The 14,323-nt window shown below is 43.0% G+C and overlaps 1 long non-coding RNA gene across 1 annotated transcript; it reads right to left on the bottom strand.

Annotated features, from left to right (window-relative positions):
- Window positions 1-709: 709 nt before the first annotated feature.
- On the bottom strand, window positions 710-13,638 carry LOC121833463. Its single transcript, XR_006076725.1, has 3 exons — window positions 13,578-13,638; window positions 9,664-9,858; window positions 710-747 (listed from the first exon to the last, which is right to left on the bottom strand). It is a non-coding gene; the product is annotated as an uncharacterized LOC121833463 (long non-coding RNA).
- Window positions 13,639-14,323: the final 685 nt, after the last annotated feature.

The following is a 14,323-nucleotide window of genomic DNA, read 5'->3' as shown; positions in this document are numbered from 1 at the left end:
ACTTATCTAGAAAACAATGAATATAATGGGTCAGACATAAAAAGTTGTTATGAAATAACCTGTATGTTTAATCAACATTTCCTGATATTATACACAAACAGTAATGCAGGGTGGGACTGTGCTTTAATTAGAAATTTGCAACCGATTAACAGTTGACATTTATTTAAATAATTGATCGGTCAATGAGTGATTTGGAGGTTTATGAAATTGTTAACATAATTTGAAATTGTGAATAATACAAAATACCGTTGGAGAATGTAATTGCTGGGATTCGCATATCCTATGCAATGGAGGAACAAAATGTAATAATGAAGCCATTTCTATTTAGTGGTGTGTTTGGCACACAATCAAAGGTCATGGGTTGATGTGGCAGAAGCTGACATAAATGCCAGCTACTAGGTATTATTGAAGTAATTAAAAAGTGAGATTTGGAATGCAATGCAAATAAGGCATTATCCTCCAACAGGAAGCACAACAGCAAATATGGTATAGCCCTTAGACAAGGATGCTGTACAAAGTTACTCCATGTAATGGCCCACAAGCTCCCTAAATTAATAAAAACAAATAGTTCTTGCTGACATAATAGGGCAACCTTCCATCAACACAAGTGACGTCAAGGCAACTGTTATTGCATGACTGCCATGAAGCACGAACATCCACACAGTAGTCAATTTGTGCTGTCATTTCATTCAACTCACGTTACGATGCTTGCTAATCATGTCAGCTTCAGCCTGGTCAGGGTGGCACCTAGCACAAGAATTCAGACTTCACTGTGGTTTATATCATGAAGAGAGACACACCATATAGTAAGTAAAAAAACCCTAACAACTAGAACTTTTAACAAGGAGGAGGGTGCAATAGCTTATTGTACAGAATGTCCCTGAAAAAATCGAACCCTGGTTTTCGCACCGCAAAAATAAACTAGACTTTGGAGAAAGCCCAAACTTTGTCGGAACATAGCCGCAGCCGTTCAAGCGAGATGCTTAAGTTTTAATGCATATCATTACCGGAATAAAAAGTTAGAAGTGGAAAACTGTTTTTGACTATGAGAGGACGCCGTCCCTGAGAATCAGCAGCCCTACCAAAAAAAAAACGGTTTAAAAATAAACCGGAATGAATCCGGAATTTTAATCCGTCATATGGGCCCCTAAGCAAACCGGATTTCTAGAAACCGTAAATGAACCGGAAATACCCAGTCCGGAAACCCAACCGTAATTGGTCGAAGCGGAAGCTGAACCGTATCTGGCCAATCCGTAGAGCTTCACCGGAGTGGGTCTAACCGTATATTAAACCGTATCAGGCAACACCTGAATATAATAGAAGTAGTTTAATAGAGTGACACACCTACTGTTTCACCTTCCGATGTACTGCAGCTGATGCTACAAGCCATCCCTTACAAAAATGTCATATCTAGACTTATAATGAAAATACAGATATGGATATATAAGGAATTGGGCAGATATGACCACATCTGCCCAATTCCTTATATACCATATATAGACTGCTTTATATTATCCCGTGTTTGGGCCTGGCAAATAGGGTACCCACCTCATATAAAGCAATTTTCATGTGATGCTCCTTCTAGCATCACATTAAAATTATTGCCATGGGGCAGGTACCATACTTTCAGGTCCAGACATGGGATCATATAATGCATTTGTATGAATATCCACAAAATATACATTTTACTGCTATCCCACACTGTCAAACGTGTGTTTACGTAGATACATCGGCAGAATAGGCCACTGACCAATCTTTAGTGGCCTGGTTCGAAATTTGTAATTCCGACAAATATGTATGCTACAAAAATCAAATGCAGGCGATCGCTAGTTAGCAAACACAGTAACATATCATTCGACGTCTGAAAGTCACAGCCCTTTGGCGGGATTGGTTGTCGAGGGAGCAGACAGATATGGTTTGCAAAAAAAGTTTTATACATAAAAGCGCCAAAATTCCAAACAAGCACTTCCGCCGTTCAAGAAAAAATAATAGTGATATCACACGAACAACCATTAAAATAAAATAAAAATGTAATAGCACACATACTCCTATTAAAATAAAATAAAAGGAAGGCGACAATTAAGCTGTAAACTATACGAAAGTTCCAAAGTCGTTGATCCTGACTCACAGGGTAAAGTTCTGATTCAACTCTCCGGTCGAGCACAGCAGTTTTGACATGGGCTTGCTTGCTAGCCTCGTCGTTGAAGTCCTTCCTTGCACCGTGCGATGTTCAAAGTCCCCCAGTCGCTCCTCGCTGGCCTTGTTTTTCCGTTCAGTCCCGAAATCATCCCTTGTGACCAACACGTCGCACGCACACACACGCACAGACACCATTCTTCGCCGGAAGCAATACAAGATGAAAAGTTCATTACTGCTCCTTGAACACGACGAGGTCACCACCGTTTCCCGGACTGGGAAATGACGAGGGCATCATATTTTTAACTAAAACTTAATAAAGAAAAAAATTAATAAATAATGAACACATGAGCAACAGAAACCCGGACTAAATCATAAGAAAAAGTGAAACAACGAACACACAAATAAAAAAAAAGAGTAAAAACACAAAGGACTTACACAGAAAGCTTTTTGTCGGGTCCAGCTCTCCGCATGCAATGGCGTCGTCGGCCGGCCTTTAGGGAGGCAATCCTCCCCCATCCGCTTTGACCCCCACCCCCGCACCCCCCGTCTCCCAAAGAGTTCCGCCGCTACTGATGAACCTTGAGCGAGTAGTCTCTGCATCGGGGAAAAAAGAAGAAAAACAGCCTTGCAAAACACCATTCACGCACAATTAATAATACTGGTAAAAGCAAGCGATCTACAGACAATAACAAGCTTTCTGAACGCAGGAAATAAGCTAGCCCTAACGAACAAAGAAACAAACTTACTTCGGTTCCCGTACCATGATCTTCGCTGCTGAGCCGATTTGACGAAGTTCCACTTCTCACAGTCGCTTCCGTCTTTTTCGGACACGTTTGAAACTACAGCAAACTCCACGCATCACGACTAATCGGGAAATTTAACCGTTATCCGGTCGCGAACGCAGGCATTCAAACGCACACGGCCGATACGGCCGGCAAACCGTGCGAAACATAGGCTGTTGATTCGATGAGATTGTTTTCGTATCTTCAAAACGTTTCAAATAAAAGGATAAGCAAACCGCATTATAAAACTCATATAAGACACAGCAATAATAAATTATTGCAGACGTCATTATTGCCATAATATTATGAATAAGTCCTGTATACGTAGAAAATATTAAATACGAAAGTAAGTACAACGGTTCGAAACGACTTCAGCAGACATGTATCTTTCCAGAAAACACCCTTGGATAACCGGGCAACTTTAGCCTAGTTTGCTGACGCGCTATCTTGCAGAGCGTGCGGACGTTGGTTCGAATCTCGGAAAACACTCTTTTCCTATGGTTTTTTTTTTTCTATTGGTTTTCATTATTTTAAATCTTTTTTTACCTTTCGTATTAGTTTTTATTACTTTAAATATTTTTTTTCTCGCCTACTTGTGTTAGTTTTTATTATTTGTAATATATTTTTTCTCGCCTTTTTGCATTAGTTTTTATTATTTAAAATATTGTTTCTCACCTTCTTGTATTAGTTTTTATATTTTTTAATACTTTTTTTCTCACCTTTCTGTATTAGATTTTATTATTTTAAATGTTTTCTATATTTTTGCAGTCGTCGGCACCGTTCTTTAGGGTAATAATCACGGACAAGGTGAAAACAAAAAGTGCGAGCCTAAGTTTGAATTGTTGCAAAGCACAAACCGTGGCCCTCTTGTTTTGCCGGGATAATTCATAACCGTAGGCAAACAGTACAAGCCCTTTCAAGGAAGAAAGAAATGTAATAATAATGAGCATATTGCGAGCAAAATGGGAAAATGTGTAAGTGGTAAAACTGCCACAGTAATGCAGCTGAAGTTTGTCTGAAAGCGGCCATCTTCACCCGCTGTCGAATCAAAAATACCGTCATTTTAAGGCAGTAATTTAGCTGAGCTCATAGCGCGCTACGTATTAATTAAGCACATCTCTTAATATTCTGACTTCCGGAAAGTAGTATCTAATTTGTTCTCGTAGATCAGTGCTATCCCCCGCGTGCCGCCAGGTTTTATTTATACAGGTTGCGCTCCGCAGTTTTACTTTTTTATTAGGCCTAGACACGTTTTTATTCCTGAGATTCAAGTGCAGCACGGATAATTAAACTATCTTTCAGAAACGGCATCGTTCAACGTTGTAACAATTATTTTTCGTAGCGTCAAGGGGTCACATTCACAAACCCGGCAGTGTGATCATCCACAATGCAGTGGTGTTTCTCGCTTTTTTGCGTTAAAGAAATAAGTTTTTATATTCGCGATCCTCTGGAGCGGTATGTCGTATAACATAATTTATCAAAGCAACAGATATCGTTTGGCTATGGGAACGTTCGAAATATTTCTGTTAGATAATCGTAACTACCACAGAAAGCAGTTGATTCCTGTTTGAAATTGCATATTTTCGCACTCAATTTCGTAGCGTCAGAAGCAATAAACACATCTCTTACTTTTCTAGTCTCTAGAAAGTAATGTTTATTATTGTTTTTGTAACTCAAAGCGCGTGCTCAATCATGCCACGTTTTTTTTTCTTCATTTTTAGGCTCCGTTATACCGTTTTTAGTTTTTATCAGGGCCAAACACCTGCGTATACCACCGGACCCTAAGTATAGTACATCAAATTAAACTAGCTTCCTGAAAAAAGTGATGTTCAGCGTTGTAAAATTTATTTTTCGTGGCGTAGGCGGTCACATTCTCAAATCCTCTGCAGCTAATTTTCTTCACCGTATTGTTTTTTCTTGCGTTTTCGCGATAAAACACGTCAGCCTTGCCATGCTGGGATAAAATACCCTAGCGTCAGCAGTCATTTAGGAAGGATTGATCAACGCAAACATTTCCACTCGCTATCCATGAATTGCCACAGTTTGTCAGAATCTCAATGACTTGACTTCATAGTGAAAAGGACGAAAAAAACAACAAAAAACGATGCCGGTCAGTAAACGGATCTTCCATGACGGGGCTCGCCAGCTTGAACACCAAAGCGCCGATGCCGGCCAGTCACTGAACTTCCATGTAAATACTGGCCATCAAAGGATATATTAGCTTTCACTTCACAAAATAATTTTTAATTTTTGTGATTGTTTTCTGTTCAGATAAATTCTGTATCACGGTTAATATGAAACATACACTTAACGACAATGTCAAACCGGTCACATTGTTTTTTCTTTCTGTGTTGTCTCAAAATCGTTACTAGCGACGTTTCAGACTAAATGAATACTATGTTTTCTTTTCCGCCAGCTCTGCATGACAGTCAATTTACCTCGTTTCTTCATATTGGCTACTGCATGTCAGGAACATTGGTGGTTTTGGTAGAACCGAATTGGATGGACATCTGAGAATTCTAACTTATTAGTTATTACACTGATGGCGACACGTACTGACACATGTAGCGATGCAGGAGCGTCATAGATTTAGAAATAGACTTTTTTTATTATAAGCACGACTAATGATTCCAACCAAGTATCCTTAATCCTAAAGTTAGATTGAACGGAAATCGTATTACCAGATGCACCACTCGCTGAAAGTAACTCTGTCAAATTGCCACAATATTTCAAAATCCGTCCTCCAAGGCAGACATGAGAAATTTTTTTTATTTTTTATTGTTCGGCTAATATTGGTTAAAACCAGTTACCGGTAAATACTTTACGGTTACGCTTACGGTTACGTGTTTTTTTTTTAAATTTCAAATAGCAATTTTGTTTCTGTTACGGTTACTGAAAATTTTCGTTCCTAAATGGTTTTCGGTTTCGGTTACGGTTTAAATCCCTGCTTTGCGTACCTAAATTGATAAAAGCCCCTAAAATTGCCTGCATGTGCACCATAATAGAATGTTCAGCATGCAGGCATAAACAAGGAGACCGCAGGAAAGCTGTCAAAGATACTGAAATGACACTTCCCGATTGTGCGTACATCTAGCTGTGGCATCGAATTAGTTCTTGTTTTTGTTTGTTTTTATGTGGAGAAAATTATATAAAAAATTATTTGACAGTTATCAAGCAATTATTTAAAAAATAACTAAAAAATACCAAAACGTTGTTTAAGCATAATAATGAATAAGTATTGCAGAGTGCATAAAAATTCTAGATGGAATCAGATGGCAATGACTTGCACAAAAATCGCCGTGATATCTCCTTTTTGGCACCGCATATCAGCTGGCTGTCTTCTGCGGTCTGAGCTTTGATCGACGCAGCAGCCCGTACGTACGGTATCGGGATGGATTGTTTGCAACTTGATATTTCAACCATACGCTTGAAAGTCTTCGGCATCAGGCGGCTGATCCGATTTTCTTTGGAACAAGATATGGCAAAGTATGGTTTGTGCAAAGCAGATATTTTCAGTCTAGACTTTGTCCAATTTGTTTTTTAACCGAATTTGATAAAAAATGGTTTGTTCGAACCGCATATTGTGTGTCTGGAATTCATTCAATTGTACTTTGAACCGGACTCCAAAAATCACGGTTTGTTCAAACCAATTAGGAAAATCACGGTTTGTGTGAACCGGAATTTTTGACTGTCTGGAATTCCTTCAATTTGACCTTGAAGCGGATTGGGAAAATCACGGTTTGTGCGAACTGGAATCAGTCTGTCCGGAATTCCTCCAATTTGACTTTGAACCGGATTAGGAAATTCACGGTTAGAGCGAACCGGAATTTGCGTGTCTGGAATTCCTCCACTTTGACTTTGAACCGGATTAGGAAAATCACGGTATGAGCGAACCGGAATTCGCCTCTCCGGAATTCCTCCAATTTGACTTTGAACCGGATATGAAAATTCACGGTTTGTGCGAACCGGAAGCCACCTCTCCGGTGTGACTCCGGTTTAATCTTAGTCCGGATTTCACTTTCCGGACTGATTTCAAACCGTTATTTTTGCTAGGGAGACAGAATGCCGCTGTTTGTGACAGCATCTCACAGATGGTGCCTCTATCTGCCAAGGATCAGAGCCATAGATAGGGGAGAGTTTGACCATCCATTGTCCTCGGTGAACCCAGGCGGACCCTTGACTCCTCCCACCGGCATTGACGTTGGCCCTAGCAACCGCGTGGCAACGGCGAACCCGCTGCAATCGACACGCTCCCGACCACCATTTTTGTTCTTATTCCCCGTACATGTGCATAGGCTACCCTGGAGGTTTACCGGCTCCTTGATTTTCTGAGCTTTTATTTTCAAAGACGAAAATGATTTGTTGCTGCGCCATCGGGTGCTCTAACAGCAGCCATGACGGCTTTCGGTTGTTTATTATTCCGAAAAAAGAAATGAGGGAAACTCTGGCTAATAAAAATAAAGCGCGACACGTGGACGCCAACGGCTGGTTCCCGACTTTGTGAGGTAAGAGTCTTTTCATTTATTCCAAAAACTTTCCACTATGGAAATGATCACCCGTGCCTTGCGTGATCGCATCTACAGCTACAATCACGGATGGTATGGATTTATAAATTACTGTAAATAGCATTGATCTGGTCATATATGCAGTTCAAACTTTGGCTCAACTCAAGAAAGTGAGACATAATTATAGTTCGTTGCAATCAAGATAAGCATGTGCGATCACTAAAGCTACAATCCTTGTTTGTTGCATAAAGATATACGAGCACATGGAATTTAAATGAAACCAAACAAAACGGCAAAGTTAATTTTAATTATGCGCATTTCTCATGTTCACTATCTGCAACTTCTAAGGGGCCCTGGTTATGACAGCCCTGTTTAAACTAGTGACTGCTAAGTAAATTGAAAGTTATAAGTTGTCCTGGATTTAATGTACATGATGCAACTAAGCATGCAAATGTTAATTATAGGGCATTGTTAAGTAAAATTTATCATATTTTTCTAGGCAATTTGAAGGATCCCAGTTTGAGCAAAATTGCGCAGATGGTTGGAAGAAACTGAAACAGACTGCCATTCCAACAGTGTTTGCACATTCTAATTGCAAGAGAAGGAAATCACCAATGATGCGAAATGCTCCATTACCAAAGGTAAGTATGCCACATAACGGGTGTATTTTTTGTTGTTCGGTCACATGTACTCCAGGCAAAATAAAAAAGAAGAGTGACATTAGGACACTTTTAATTTTCCCATTTGCTTACCCTGCTTGAGGGACGCTAAGAACAAAATTGTTTGTGCAGTTAGGCGGCTAGGTGCAGTTAGGCGAAGCAGCTCAGTGGCTTGCTCCGCAAAGACGTTGTGCAAGCTTGTACAGCGTCCCAATAGACCTTTTTCTAAATTTCCCAAGCACCGAGTGTAGTTACAGGCATTGCACGTGCTAGCGTCTGCAGTAGTAATTGTTCTAAATCAAAAAGTCCAAAACAAATTTTGCCTCGCACACACGTTCGTTAAAGCCTTATTATGATTATTTACTTTGAATTTTATAAGAGAAAGGCCAGCGCGCGCGGACCGTAGACTTACACTTCCAGCGTTGTTATCGATGCTTGGGTAGGTTAAAAAAAGGTCTAATGGGACGCTGTCAGCTTTTGTGTGCTATCAATACCCGGCCAATGGAGTCAAGGCAATCCGCTTTCCAAAGACGTTGCCATGCCGACAATTATCGCGTTCATTTAGGCTTAGTAATGGCCAGAATCAAAAAACTATAAAAAAGATGCGGCAAGGTCATTGCTCATGCTTTGCGATTTAAGTGAGGTAAGGCAAAGCGAAAGCCTCCTGCACGATTCGTTGCAGACTAACGCGCCCGATATTACAGCTACAACGACATATTAGTTCCAAAGCGAGCGGCACTCACTCACCGGGGCACCGCCACGTTTCTTCGCATCCCTACCGAGCCAGTCACGTGATATAATAATCCCCCTCCTAGGTACTGCGGCTAACTTTAGCAGCTGTTAGCGCTTCAAGCAAACGGGCCGAGACTATGTTGCTCACGCGTTAACTGCGGCCTAAGGAACGCTAGTTGGTAATAAAATAAAACTGAACATAAACAATTATTGCAAGTGCATGTAAACGACAGTTGGCGTTCGCGAGGACAGAAGCAGATAATGTCTGCTTCGGTATTTATCAAAATGCCTTTTCACAGAAAAAAAAAAATTCATGTGACTACAATTTTAGGTTCTTCAATTAGTTTTATTTCCTTCTATAAAGAACCGACAAAGTTGGGGACAAGGATGCAATGCTTTTGTCAGGTATTGTAACTTTGCTGCCAGTCGCTCGGGTTAGACCATTGAGGGAGCGCTGGAAGCCTCGAGGGCAAGTGGCGCCATCTGCACAACCTACTCGGCAACGGCACATGAAGATCCGGCATGGAACAAATCAATTTACGACTGCATCTCAAAAGACATTGGCTCAACCTTCCAAAATGAACCGATAATGATTGTGGGTGACTTTAACTGCCACATATCAGAACTGGATGGTAGGGAAAGCAAAGCAGTAGAACTCAGGAAACTAGTAAAAAACACAGCATAAAGGGGGGGGGGGGTGCAACGATTTCCGGACTTCGGTCAAAAATTTGTGGAAGTTGCCCTCTGACACTTCTGAAGTAACAAACAGAAAACCGATTGCTCCTGTGTGTCCTAGTTGTTGCATAAAAAGATAAATATTGGCATTTCGGGCACCCCTCAACTCACTCCCAGTCTTCAGGGTCACACCTGGTCCCCCTCCTAGTGACGTCCTTCGGAGTGCCGTGTGGGTTCCCGTGTGCTGTCTCGGAGGACACTTCCTCTCCCTCTCTCTGCTGACATTAGCGGGCGTTAGGCTGCAGCTTAGAGCCGAGCGAAGTCACGTAATCTTCTAGCCGTAGTTCCTCCGGCTGCCACTTGCGGCTGCAAGTGGGGGAAAAAGCTCGGCTTTTGCTTTGCAATTATGCAGCGGAATCGCGACATTTTGAAGGAAGGAAATGGTTTCTCTATCCTCCAGGGCACGATAAACAATGTAAAAATGAGGAGATGCAAATTATTTTAACCATAAAATTGTTGAACCTTCCCCCCCTTTAACTATAGTTAACCTGGAGCCACAATGCAAGGGAAAAACAATCTGGAGCCGCAACAACCAAAAATCAACAATTGACTATATCCTCATAAATGACGAGGCAGGCAAAGAAAACATCAAGATAGATGCTATAGACATAGACGAGAGCAAGGTGAGCAGCTGTGCAAGCGATTATAACAGAATACTGCTAAAACTAAACACCAACAACCAAAGACAGAAAAAAAAAAACATCCAGGAAAACCACTGGAAGCTAGGAGCAGAAGATAAAATAGGAAAATTTGCATCAGAGTTGGAGAAAAAATTTACAAAAGACAACACATATGAAGAACTAATGAGCCTAATTACCCAAACAGCCAAAGAACAAGTGGAAAAAACCAGAAAAGGGAAACAATAAAACCGAAGGCCCTGGTTCGACAGGAGGTAAAGGAGGCAATTGGGAAGACGAGAGATCAACAGGCAGCACAGGTAGGCACAACGAAAAGGCTACACCCAAGACTACCGTGGGAATGTTTTGAAGAACAAAAAGTTCGAGTGAAGGCACTATACCCCGTTTCACCTCATGTTGTACCGCAGCGAAGGCTAGAAGTGCGAGCTCATAGCGTTGGCAGCTGCCCTAGGTGCACGAGAGCTTGTGCCGCCGAGGTGTGCCATAGAGCAAGGAGCTCACGCTTTTAGCCTTTCCTGCGGTACAACACAAGGTGAAACAAAGTATAGTGGCCACAAAAATTCAACAGTTCTGCAGAAAGACAGAGGAAGACATACTGAAAAAGGGAAAAAAATCTAACGAGAAATTCTGGAGACAAATTACTACAATGCATGCAGAAAAAAAGAAAGAACAGACACATATGCTGCAAAGAGGGGGCAAAGACCTGAAAGAAAAATGCGAAATAGAAGAATGGATGACTGAGTACTTCTTACAGCAACAACAAAAAACTGAAGCAAACCCCGGAAGAGACATACAGTCAAAAAGAAACTTTGGGAAAACGCAAAATACAGAAGCATTCCATACTAGATCCCATAACCACGGGGGAAATGAAGAGGCAAGTAAGACGACAGAAAAACAAGAAGGCAACCGGTATGGATGATATTCTGAACGAGTTCCTGAAGGCAATTAAGAAAGAGGCAGCAAACAACCTCAGAACATGCTTTAATGAACGCCTCGTGTCAACAGAAATACCGTAAGTGTGGAAACAGGCAAGAGTAAAGCTCCTATATAAAGGGAAACAAGCAGACCCAAAAGACCTCAATGCCTATCGACCAATCGCAATAATCAGCAGTCTGCAAATTATTTGCAAGCATAATAAACCACAGGCTACAGATCTTGTATGATAAAAACAACTTTTTCGTAGAAGCTCAAGATGGCTTTCGGCAAAACAGAAGAACAAGCGATAACCTATTTACGTTAATCCCAAGCCATAGAAATGAAAAACATCCAAAACTCCCAGTTGTTCCTGGCATTCCTAGACCTCGAGAAAGCATATGATGCAGTACCACACCAAAGATTATGGGATAAGATGGAGAAAAGCGGACTCGAAAAGGAAAGTGTCGAACGCCTGAAGAGCTTGTACAGGGGTTGCGAGGCCTGGTACACATTAGAAAACTACAAATCAAAACCAGTACCAATAAGTTTTGGACTGAGACAGGGGTGTCGCCTATCACCAACACTGTTTAATGTGTACACAAACGACCTTCTCAAACGTCTCAAACATCTGGAGGAGGAAGGGGCAGGGTTGCGCTTGAGCACTACGACCAAGGACAATTAAAGAGGAAGAATACACGCGCATCCCATGCCTGGCCTTTGCGAACAATGTGGTGCTCCTCGCAGAGTCCTCAACCGATATGCAGCACATGATTGACATCTGCACAGGGGTGGCAGCGAGGGACAACCTTAAATTTAATGCAGGAAGAACGCAGTGGATGGGCTCCAACGTGAATTTGGACACCAGCTTTTACCTACAAAATTAAACAGTACAGAAAACAACAGCCTACAATTACCTTGGTGTAACAATAACGCACAGCAAGGACTACCTGACCAAACAGAAAAAAAACGTAATTAAAAAGTCAAACAAACTGAAGGGGGTGGTGTGGCATCTCGCCAGGCACTCATACAATAGACACTCGGTTGGGAGGCTACTATGGAAATCCCTTGCAGTCCAAGCAGTGACTTACGCGAATGACGCGATTACATACAGCGAGACAGTGGTAAAGTGTCCGGATCGACATCAATACAGACTGGGGAGATGGCTGCTGAGCTGCACAGCAAACGCAGCGGTAACCGGGGAAATGGGATGTCTACCTACAAGATACGAGAGGCCAGGTTGAAGCTTGCATAGATGGGCAGACTAAAGTTCCTTCCCCAGGAGAGCTACGCCAGAGGGATGTACTACCACATCCGATATCAGGGGTCCAAGACAGGCTGGATGAAGAGAATAAAGACCATAGATTCTAAGTACGATGGGGGCACAACAAGACATCTGGTGACGACGGAACAGGAGTGGGCGAGGACAATACGGGCAGAGGTGACACGGGCCGGAATAGAGGACTGGAGAAGGACAATGCAGAGGATACTGAGCCTCCAACTGTACAGGAAACACAAGAAGGAACCAGCGCCCTATCCACACTAGCAGGGAGAGCGAGCCAGCGCGCTGCTGTTCCAGGCTCGAACGGGCTCCCTACTGACCCAGAGACGCAGATTTGAGCTTTATGGAGAAGATCCAAATGCGGGCTCTGTGGCGGCGACGAGGAGACTGTCGAACACATCTTGGGACAACGCAGTAGCATCGACCAGAAAGGGCAAAGCGCGTTGTAGTGCGGTATAGCACAGGCCCTTGGCTACGGAGACGAGGCCGAGGAGGGCAACGACGACGACAGTGACCGTAAAAATTACACGCCATATGGGGACTTGAATCATCCGACGGAGGCAACAAAACGCCGACTCGTGGCGTGGGAGCGACTTTGCCGCACCGCAAAACCCCTTGCCTAGAGCGGAACGCCTGAACTGTGGCCTGAACAACCTCAACAATGCACATCCCCCCCCCCCCCCCTGCCGCCCTACCACGCACACGCCTGCTGTCGCACAAGCCGTCTCGCTAGCAGACGGACGGAAGAGCGCAGTGGCGCAGCGAGCGCAAGTGAGAATTTATCTCGGCCTCAGGGTGCGCCGTGCGTGCGGAGCAAGGCGACAGGCGGCGCTGGGCGGAGCGCTGTTTCAGCTCATTTTGTCCGCGATAGTACAGGTTGAGAAGCTGAAAGCAGATCACCCCGTTATCATGTCGCTAGTACCACGGCAGAACTTCAAAATAAAATATTAACGATAAACTCGCGGATACCATAAGAACCCCAAAATATCGCCGTGAGAATGCAATTGAATGAGGGCACTCTGGGCACAGGGTATTTTTAAAGAGCGAAAGCAATCCGCGAAACCACGAAAAAGACAGTCAGACATATGTGGTCGCTCCCATCAAATGTAAACAATAAAAGGTTTCTATATTCACTTACCAGGTTCCCGAACAAATAACAAGTGTTCGAAAAAATGTTGCAGATAATATCTCACCTTTAAATCCGTCAACACGTCCAAACGACACGTCCAGATGAAACTGCGAGTCTGCGACGCCATTGAAAAAATGGATTGACTTGGCCGGCCGGTTTTACGGTTTTATTTCAAAGCGCTGCCCAAGCAAAGAGACCGAAACTATACTTGAGGTAGTTTCGGTATAGATTCCGGCAGGTTTGAAAGATCAAGGAACGAAAGTAAACCCGGAGACAATGATAAACAAAATAACAGACAAAACAACTTGCCCTCTCCGTTATTTTATTTCTCCTTGTCTCAGGGTTTAGATTATGTTAAAAAAATTAAACGCATTTTTTACGTGCGTTGTGTGTGTGTGTAGGTGTGAACGCGAGAGTCCGTGTGCGTGCCTCTGCGGATGTGATTGCGTGTGCAACACTGGTGTGTGCAGGCGTGCATGCGTCTGTGTGCATGTGTGCGCGGGAGCGCGCGCGTGTATGCCACGTCCCTGTGCGCGTGCGTGTATGTGTGCGTGCGTGTGCATGTCTGCGTGAATGTGCGTCTCTGTGTGTGCTTGCGCGCTCGCGTGTGCGTGCGTCTGTGTCTGTGTGCGTTTCATTTTCTTAGCCCTGGACATTGGTGACATAATTTTTTTTTTACAAAAAGGGGGGGGGGGGGGGGGGGGGTGTCCGTATGCCGCAACCCACCGCCACATTTTTGGGGGGTATTGGGGGGATTCCCCTGGCTACGCCACTGGCCCTGGATGTAAAACAAAATGTAATTTGTGTAGC

This window comes from Ixodes scapularis, unplaced genomic scaffold (assembly GCF_016920785.2).
Source record: "Ixodes scapularis isolate PalLabHiFi unplaced genomic scaffold, ASM1692078v2 PGA_scaffold8__174_contigs__length_109621045, whole genome shotgun sequence".
In the NCBI taxonomy this organism is placed as follows: domain Eukaryota; kingdom Metazoa; phylum Arthropoda; class Arachnida; order Ixodida; family Ixodidae; genus Ixodes; species Ixodes scapularis.
This window is presented reverse-complemented; position numbering and strand designations above follow the sequence as displayed.